Genomic DNA, 8,949 nt, shown 5'->3' with positions numbered 1-8,949 from the left:
GACTCACTTGATGCAAATCTTAAGTACCTACAGTTAACCTCTTCGAATCATCACAATAGCCATATTCAATCGCCAAGCAAAGAGCTTCTAATTAAACAGCCTTTGTGATTCAGGAGTCATTCTTAAACAACTGGAACAAAAATCAAACTTAGGTTATTATTAGTTTAAAGAAAAGTAAAATTAATATGCAAATTGTGTTTTAATTATTCATGTACTGTGAGCCAAATTCAAAACCTGCATTAACTCAAAAACGTTCAGAACTTAAATAAAAAATAAGTTTTTTAACTGAAAGCAGGAGGGGACATTAAAACTTAAAACGAACAGAAATTATTCCGTATATGAAAGGGGCTGTCCCTTCTTATACGCCCCGCTCTTCACGCTAAAGTTTTTTATTGTTTTATAAAGTAGAGTTGTGAGAAAGAATCTACTTTAGCGTAAATAGCGGGGCGTTGAGGAGGGGACAGCCCCTTACACATAAGGAATAATTTTTGTTCGTTTTAATGTCTCTCCTTACTTTCAGTTAAAAAAACTTTTTTTTTTATTTAATCACAATAGAAACTCTTCATCAGAAGCAACGCTATAGCGCTAAACCTCTGATGGTAAAGGCCATACGGCTCCAATGTTTTATTATTTATTTTTTCCCAGAGGCACTTCATATGGAAGGGGTCGTCCTAAAAACTTCAAATGGGGCTCATTGGATTGGAAATCGAGAGTTCTAGTGCCCTTTTTAATAGTCGAAAGTGATTGGAGGGCAAATAGCGCCTCCCCCCTCGCCTATCATTTACCCAAACACATCCAATCAAGTTTTTATAGAAGGTGTTGTCGTAAAAACTTCAAAACAGGCTCATTCGATTGGAAATTCAAAGGACTAGTGCCCTTTTTAAGAGTCTAAAGTGATTGTAGGGCAACTAGCCCCCCTCGCCAATCATTCCCCCAAACACATCCAATCAAAATTTTGAGATAACCACTTTGTTCAGCGTAGTTGATTTCCATATAGAAAATATGTTTTTGAGGATGACACTCCCCCACAACCCTTAGGGCAAGGGTTTTAAGTTATGCCCTGGGTGCATATAAGGTTTTTATAGAAGGCGTTGTCATAGAAACTTCAAAAAAGGCTCATTCGATTGGAAATTCAAAGGGTTAGTGCCCTTTTTAATAGTCGAAAGTGAATGAAGGGCAACAAGACCCCCTCCCTACGCCTATCATTCCCCCAAACACATCCAATCAAAATTTTGAGATAGCCATTTTGTTCAGCGTAGTTGATTTCCAAATAGAAAATATGTTTTTGAGGAAGACATTTCCTCGCAACCCCCAGGGCAAGGGTTTTAAGTTATGCCCTGGGGGCATATAAGGTTTTTATAGAAAGCGTTGTCGTAGAAACTTCAAGAAAGGCTCATTTGATTGGAAATTCAAAGGGCTAGTGCCCTTTTTAATAGTTGAAAGTGATTGGAGGGCAACTAGCCCCCTCCCCACGCCCATCATTCCCCCAAACACATCCAATCAAAATTTTGAGATAGCCATTTTGTTCAGCGTAGTTGATTTCCAGATGAAAAATATGTTTTTGAGGAGGACACTTTCCCACAACCCTCAGGGCAAGGGTTATAAGTTATGCCCTGGGAGCATATAAGGTTTTTATAGAAGGTGTTGTCGTAAAAACTTCAAAAAAGGCTCATTCGATTAGAAATTCAAAGGGCTAGTGCCCCTTTTAAAAGTCGAAGGTGATTGGAGGGCTAATAGTCCCCCCCCCTACGCCCAACATTCCCCCAAACACATCCAATCAAAATTTTGAGATTGCCATTTTGTTCGGCGGAGCAAGCCCCGACCTCCCTCCGGTTTCCAAAAATCAGTTAAATATTCTGGGCGCCAAGTAGGGACCGTATCAGATATTAAGCTGATACGAGCATATACTTCACCAGGGTTGCCACCCTGACCCGGAAGAATTTACTAAATCGGAGAGAAGGGCCCGACATCCTTCCGGTTTCCAAAATTCAGTTTAATATTCTGGGCCCCAAGCCCAAGGGGACCGTATCAGATATTAAGCTGATAAGAACTGATACTACACTTTGATCTTAGTCAAAAGGCCTAGAAGCGATACTTTAACAAGGATTGTCAAAGACTATATAAGAATACAAGTAAGAAACTTTGTCACAAATTTAATTTCGGTTGCAATACTCTAATAACATTCAATGTACTTATCACTTTCTTTTTAGATTTTTATAAACAGTATAAAAAATTTCACATAACATCACAATTTATCTCAAAATTTTAATGGTAAATGAAAAGTTTTCCAATCAAGACTTGGACAAAATTGTCATTCAAAAAGACAAAATCAGACAAAGATTTAGGCTACTAAAAAAACAAAACTGACCTGTTTATCTGGATCCTTGAATTATGCAGGCTTATTTTAGGTTTAACATGATATTTTGCAGAAACTAAAGTTCAGCTGGGGGGGGGACAAAATGAGGTCTGAGAGGGGGTCAAGCTTTAGTCTGGAGGGGGTAGTCCCCCCTGCCCCATAGCAAATTGTGGCCCTGGAGTACCTCCTTCATGATCAAGGCAGCTCAAAAGCCAAATAAGTATGATTTGATAAATTCAAATGTTGTAAAACATTTTCACATTAACAAATCAAGGTTCTAGATAATTTTTTTAGATAGTAAAAACATGCTTTCTTTCTGATAAAAACGTCCTAATCGCCGCCGAGCACATTTAGCTTTTCGAAAATAAATCATAGTAAATTCATATGAGTATTTTTTTAACAGGATTTGAAACTAATCAGGAATAAAATGACTATTTGCCAGGAATTTTGGGAAATTTTTGAAAAACGTGAAACGAAAAACATATTCTTTGTTTTAATGACTCAGTATATCAAAAATTTATAATTATCAGAAAACTCTAAATTACAGAAAACAAGTCCTTTTTCAATAAAATACAACGAAAAGATATTTTATCTATCAGGGTAGAAGTGTACAGATCCTGAAGGACCCCCCCCCCTCCCAAAAAGAAAATTAAACAATTTGAAAATAGTGTATTTTGATTTAGTCCAATTTCCCATTGAACATGTCGTGACAATTTCAACGTAGTACCCTTAGCCGTTCTTGAGGTATCGCTCTTTGTACAAAACTGAAAGCATGAAGCGTCTCTTGTTTAGTTTAAAATCCCCCCCCCCAAAAAAAATACCCTGATATTCGATATTAACTTCTAATTTTAATTTTAAATTTTTATATTAAAATTTTGTTTAACGTTATATGTTGGCCATGCCACGAACATCTTGACGTAGAAAAAACATCTTCAAAAAACATAAGATTGCATCGATTTGTAACATCAGAAGCAAATTTAATTTTAAAGGATTTTATCTTTGTTGTAAAAAAAAAAAAAAATATTCAAGCCTCCATACGATTTATCCGGCATTAATTTCACCTGTAAGCATAAGCAACTGCGCTAGGAGGCGTTGAATTAAATATTGCATTATATGGCAATTAGTAAGCTACATTAACCTTGTTGATTTTAATGTTTTATGTACCAAAGGAGTTGCAACATTTAGGTGATTATTTTTGCTTACTGTTCGTCACGGTTTAACACTATCCTACGAAATTTGTTGAATACAAGCAATGATTTGGGACAATCCAAATATAAAAGGATTTTCCCAAATATAGGGGAAACGTAACAAGGGAAAGATAGGACACGGTACAGTACCTAAATAACGTGCTGCCTTTGTTAAGAAATGCTATTACAAAAGTCCTACTTAGTTACATCACGTGCCAAATAATGTTATTTATTTAGTAAAGATTTCTGTCATTTATAAAATAACAATTTCTGACAGTTTTTATTTCACATATTCTTTTTCATTGGTTAAGAAAATAATATTTTGATCTTTTCCGTTTCTCTCTATAAGAATTTAAATTTTGGCTTTCTATTTATATGTTTGACAAATGTTGCAACAATTTTTGGTACTCTTGCATTATGCAGGCCTCTTGGGTTAACTACTATAGAGTAGGCAATGATAAAACCCGTTTTCGACATGTTACCCGCTATAGACTAGGCAATGATAGCGTGGTTTTTGTTGCGTATACTATATTAGACTGTGGAATTATGGGGTTTAGGGGGGGGAGGTACCTAGGTTAGGTTAGGTGACGTGTTTAATATATGGTATGATTTACCCACCACCCCTAGTGTGAAAATATATAGCCCAAATTTGTTTCTAAACTATTATATATTCATCCTATTTTATTTTATTTCATTAGCATTAACCAAACTTGACTTTTCAGAAAGGCCCGCACAATGCAAAAGTAACCAATTTCTTAACAAAAGTTGTACTATAATGCTTTCGATTGATGGGTAGGGGGAGAAATATTCACATATAAATAAGTTGAAAATCTGCATAATCTTTTGGTTTCTATAGGGTTGAAGGGATTCCAGCCCCTCTTATGTTACAACCTTGCCTATAGACAAATAGTACGCAACTATTACCCTCCACATACCCTGAAAGTTTCCACTTAACTCCCTTATCTTTTCCGTAAATATCACATATACACCCTTTTGACGCTGATATATCCTACTTGACAATAATGCAAGTTATGTTTTGATGTTATTAAATTTGCTCAGAAATAAAACACAAAAACTGGATTCAAAATGAGCCGAGCAGATATTACAAGAAAAATGTCCCCTCTTCCCCAACGACACCACTGGTGATAATCAATGGTGTCAATTCACGAAAATTATAGAGGCTAAGTAATATCTAGTCCCCCCCCCCCGATATTTTTGTCTGATACGTTAAAACGAAACGCAATGCATTTAAAAAGATTTTTCGATGAGTTTTTTTTACCATTTTATACCCCCCTCCTCCAAAGAGAAATTTTGGACACGGCCCTAGGGATGGGAAGAGTATTCCTTATAATCCAGGGAGGGAAAGTTCGTTGTTTTTCCAATTTCTTTAACAAAATACAAAAAAAACCAAGCCCCTTTTCAATAATAATCCACAATAAGACTTTCTTGAATTTGGGCGGGGGAATGATACAAAAACATTGCAGACAAATACCCCCCCCCCATTGTAGCTACTGGTATTCACTCACGCTATTTGGTAATAATATAAGTTATAATGTGACATTATTAAATTTAATACAAAGATGGACATAAAAGCTGAATTTTTAATCACCCAAGGAAATTAAACAGAAACAATACAGTAAGACTTCATCAGGTAAATGATTACTTACTTTATTTTTATTAGTATTTATCCTTTTTGTTTGTCATTTACTAGATTAATTTTATAATTCCATCTTGTTACTAACAATGTAGCCAGAACACTGAATTGAAAAATAGATAGCCATCAAGTATGATTCCACTTTTATAGTAGAATTTGAGTACAAACTTACTAAAGAACCCTAAGCTTTGAACCGTAGAAAAGCAATAGAAAATGAAGCAAAAGTCCTATAAGATGGACTCGAGCTTGAAAGACTTAGTAGAAACAAAGTAGTACGAGGGAAGCTGCATTCCAAGATGGTAGTATCTTTTGATTTTTCAAGTGCAAAAGGTCAATGTCTTATGGATTAATATCCCGTATGGATTTGTGCTATTTCTGTTCGGATTTCTTGAGCCATGCTTTGCTCTTTACTTTTTAGCCTAAATAAATTACAGGGTACTGGTGAATTATGCGGGCATTGCTATATACTATATCAAAGAAAGCAGTCACAAAACCCGTCAAACTGCTATTTCATTAGCAGACAACGGGTGATTTGCTAGATAAATTGATGCCAAAGCGTGATTTCTCAATATTTAAACGATTGTTTTTTTTTGGGTTTAGGAGGGAGAGAGGTACCTAGGTTAGGTTACGTATTTAATGTATGCTATGCTTTACCCCCCACCCTCCCTAATATGCAAATATATAGCCCAAATTTGTTTCTAAACAATTATATATTCATCCAATTTTATTTCTTTTCATTTATCCTATTTCATTCTAGAAAAACCTCCTAAACTGGAATGGAAATACTGTTACTAGACAAAGGAGGAATGAGGGTCCTAAGAGAATGGGGACTCAAGAGCGCGTAGGACTTTGTTCGTTATAGCACCGAGCCAGGAGTGACTTGGAGCATTCCTTACCCGCTTAAAATTAGCTACCCCGGATGTAATCTGCAAAAGATAACAACAAATACTTAACCGGTTACTTGTCAACTGAAAAGCTGCATGCAACTAGGCAAATAGCAACACTAATCATGTCTACTTCACTATAAACATGGCTTATTAAGAAACCCCTGGAAAGTGTGCCACATTTCACAATTACTGTCCCTTTTTACTATCTGCCCATAATTTCACAATGTGTTTTAATTTTTGAAAAGATTGAATTTTTGTTCATATATGACTTCAATTGTCCTGCATTTTCCAGGGTTACTTGTCTGACCACAAATCAAGACCGTTTCCTCAAGTAGTAGTCCTACTGACCTCTCATTTCATTTACGTCTCGTCAAACGCTAAGGGCTTGTCGTCAGATAAGTAATCGGGCTTGTCAGATAAGTGATCTTGGAATATTAGAACATGCAGCAAGAGTATAGGCTAGTCTGCCTTTCGGCATTTAAAAATTTGTTAAGACTCATCAAGTAACCCTCCCCACGGTAGTCTTTAGTAAAAGGCAAAACATTAACTCTATATGAGGAGAGGCTATAGCTATGAAAATTGCTAGAGATCAATCGAGTATATAGAGACAAATTCTGGTAAATCCTTATCGGTTTTTTTTAATAAGGTTCGAAAGTAACAAGGAATTCAATGTTCAATCAAGTAAATATGGGCAAAAAATTTATATGACGAGAAAACATATTCAATGATAAGCAATTCATGGGCAACTTTAATGACATGGTACAAAAACTACATCACAGAAAATAACATAAATATTCAGTAACCAGGCTCAAAAATAATTGTAATGTAACTGAGTGGTCGATCAATGGCTGTCGCCAAGGGCCCCCCCCCTATTTAAATATTCCAAGAAGCTTGGCGGTAGTAAAGGAATTTTTAGTTTGATATGTTGCCAACGCAATTGACTTGATGAAATGTGGGGGGACCAAGGGCATTTCACTTTTTTAAGACTAGCCTTTGTGACTTAATCTAAATTTCAGCAATTTGATTCGATTCCTAGTTCAATTTAAAAATCAGTATTTAATAATTACAGAGTATTTTCAAAAACAAAATGCATTAGGAATCTATAGAGCATACCCCCAACTCTCTCATATGCTTTGGATTTTAGGCAAAATTCTTCCGTGATATTTCAAACATGTATATTTATCAAAAAATTCATTTTTTCAAAAGGGCCTGAAAAGTCGAAACTTTTATTTCTGAGAACCCAGTGGCCGTTCTTCTTGTTAACAACCAAAGGGGGCTTTAGTCATTACTACTACTACTACCAACTCACAACAGAACCCAGCCCTCTGAGGCCAAAAACAATAAATTCAGCAATTCTCGTCGAATCTAGGTTAAATTTAAATTTCAGCATTTAATAATTGCATGTTATTTTCGAAAAAGATGAAAGGGGACGTCTATCCAGGTTGGGAATTTTTATTTAATTACGGAGAGTAGTCATTGGCTTTTTCACCATTAAATTTTTTAAATTATTAACAGTTTTTCGTTTTTTTCAGATCAAAAAAAAAAATTAATTCAATATATTCAACGGCTAGGAAACTACAGGTATGGTTTCTATAATGTATAAGGAAGCGTATAAGACGTCAGTGTTTAGAGTTCATGAACTTTGATTTCCCCTCGGGAGGAATGCGCCGATCCCGGAGGTACTGCAACACCGGGCCAACGCGTGAAGGGAGCGGAGCAAGCCCCGACATCCCTCTGGTTTCCAAAAATCAGTTTAATATTCTGGGCCCAAGTAGGGACCGTATCAGATATTAAGCTGATAAGAGCAGATACTACACCAGGGTTGCCACCCTGACCCGGAAGAATTTACTAAATCGGAGAGGAAAAATTTACTAGATCGCATCTGTTTTTACTAAATGCTCAAAAAAAAATTTTTGCGCGTGCGGCTACGCCGTAGGCGCACCATCAAGAATCGATTTTTACTATAAGAGGATAATCAATACGATTTTCACAATCTTTTTTTCTTTTTTGTTCTTTTTTTCTCTTTTCCTCTTTTCTTTCGTTTTCATAGTATGATTGAAAATTCCGAAAACCTACATGTTCAAAAATCCTTTTTTTGGATATATATATATATATATATATATATATATATATATATATATATATATATATATATATATATATATATATATATATATATATATATATATATATATATATATATATATATATATATATATATATATATATATATATAGTAAATATATATATATATATATATATATATATATATATATATATATATATATATATATATATATATATATATATATATATATATATACATATATAACATTATATATATATAATTTTACATTTCTACTTACTTTTAATTTCTCTCAGCAGGCTTTTTTTTCCTCAATAAAAATTTTCAAACTGAGAAGATTCGCCTAATCACCTTGGGTGGTTGGCTTTTGTTTTGATTCCAATAGATTCCTAATCATCACAAATCAAAGTGTCATTATAGCTTCATTTTTAGTTGGTAAGATTTGATACACAGAAAGTTGATTTTGTCGACCTTTAGACGCCGGAAGCGAAGTGTCTGTTTATGAAAATAGGTGACTGCTTGTCTGTCTCTGAGACAGACAAGCAAAATTCTAGATTGTAAAACAGACAAGCAAAAATTGTAAATTGTCATAAGTTTACGATAATTTTTTTCCCTGAATTCATGGAAAATAAAATAAAGTTCTGTTTGCTATAAATCATGACTTTTTACTAGTTTTTGGGAAATTTACTAGATCCTCTAAATTTACTAGATTTTCTTTTTTTACAAGATCTAGTAAAATCCTACTGACGGTGGCAACCCTGGTTGAACTGTAAAACACA

At 34.6% G+C, this 8,949-nt stretch overlaps 1 non-coding gene and 2 pseudogenes across 1 annotated transcript; all 3 read right to left on the bottom strand.

The window, feature by feature from the left end:
- Positions 1-1,934: 1,934 nt before the first annotated feature.
- Positions 1,935-2,093, bottom strand: LOC148956763 (U2 spliceosomal RNA; annotated as a pseudogene).
- A 4,447-nt stretch (positions 2,094-6,540) lies between these two features.
- Positions 6,541-6,657, bottom strand: LOC148956762 (U5 spliceosomal RNA; annotated as a pseudogene).
- A 1,084-nt stretch (positions 6,658-7,741) lies between these two features.
- LOC148956761 (U2 spliceosomal RNA) lies at positions 7,742-7,930 on the bottom strand. The gene has a single exon (XR_016142639.1). It is a non-coding gene; the product is annotated as a U2 spliceosomal RNA (small nuclear RNA).
- Between the last annotated feature and the right edge of the window lie 1,019 nt (positions 7,931-8,949).

Source organism: Artemia sp. Qi Xiang Cuo, chromosome 1, assembly GCF_049724085.1.
Source record: "Artemia sp. Qi Xiang Cuo chromosome 1, ASM4972408v1, whole genome shotgun sequence".
Classification (NCBI taxonomy): domain Eukaryota; kingdom Metazoa; phylum Arthropoda; class Branchiopoda; order Anostraca; family Artemiidae; genus Artemia; species Artemia sp. Qi Xiang Cuo.
The sequence above is the reverse complement of the archived record's forward strand: the minus strand, read 5'-3'. Positions and strand labels throughout refer to the sequence as shown.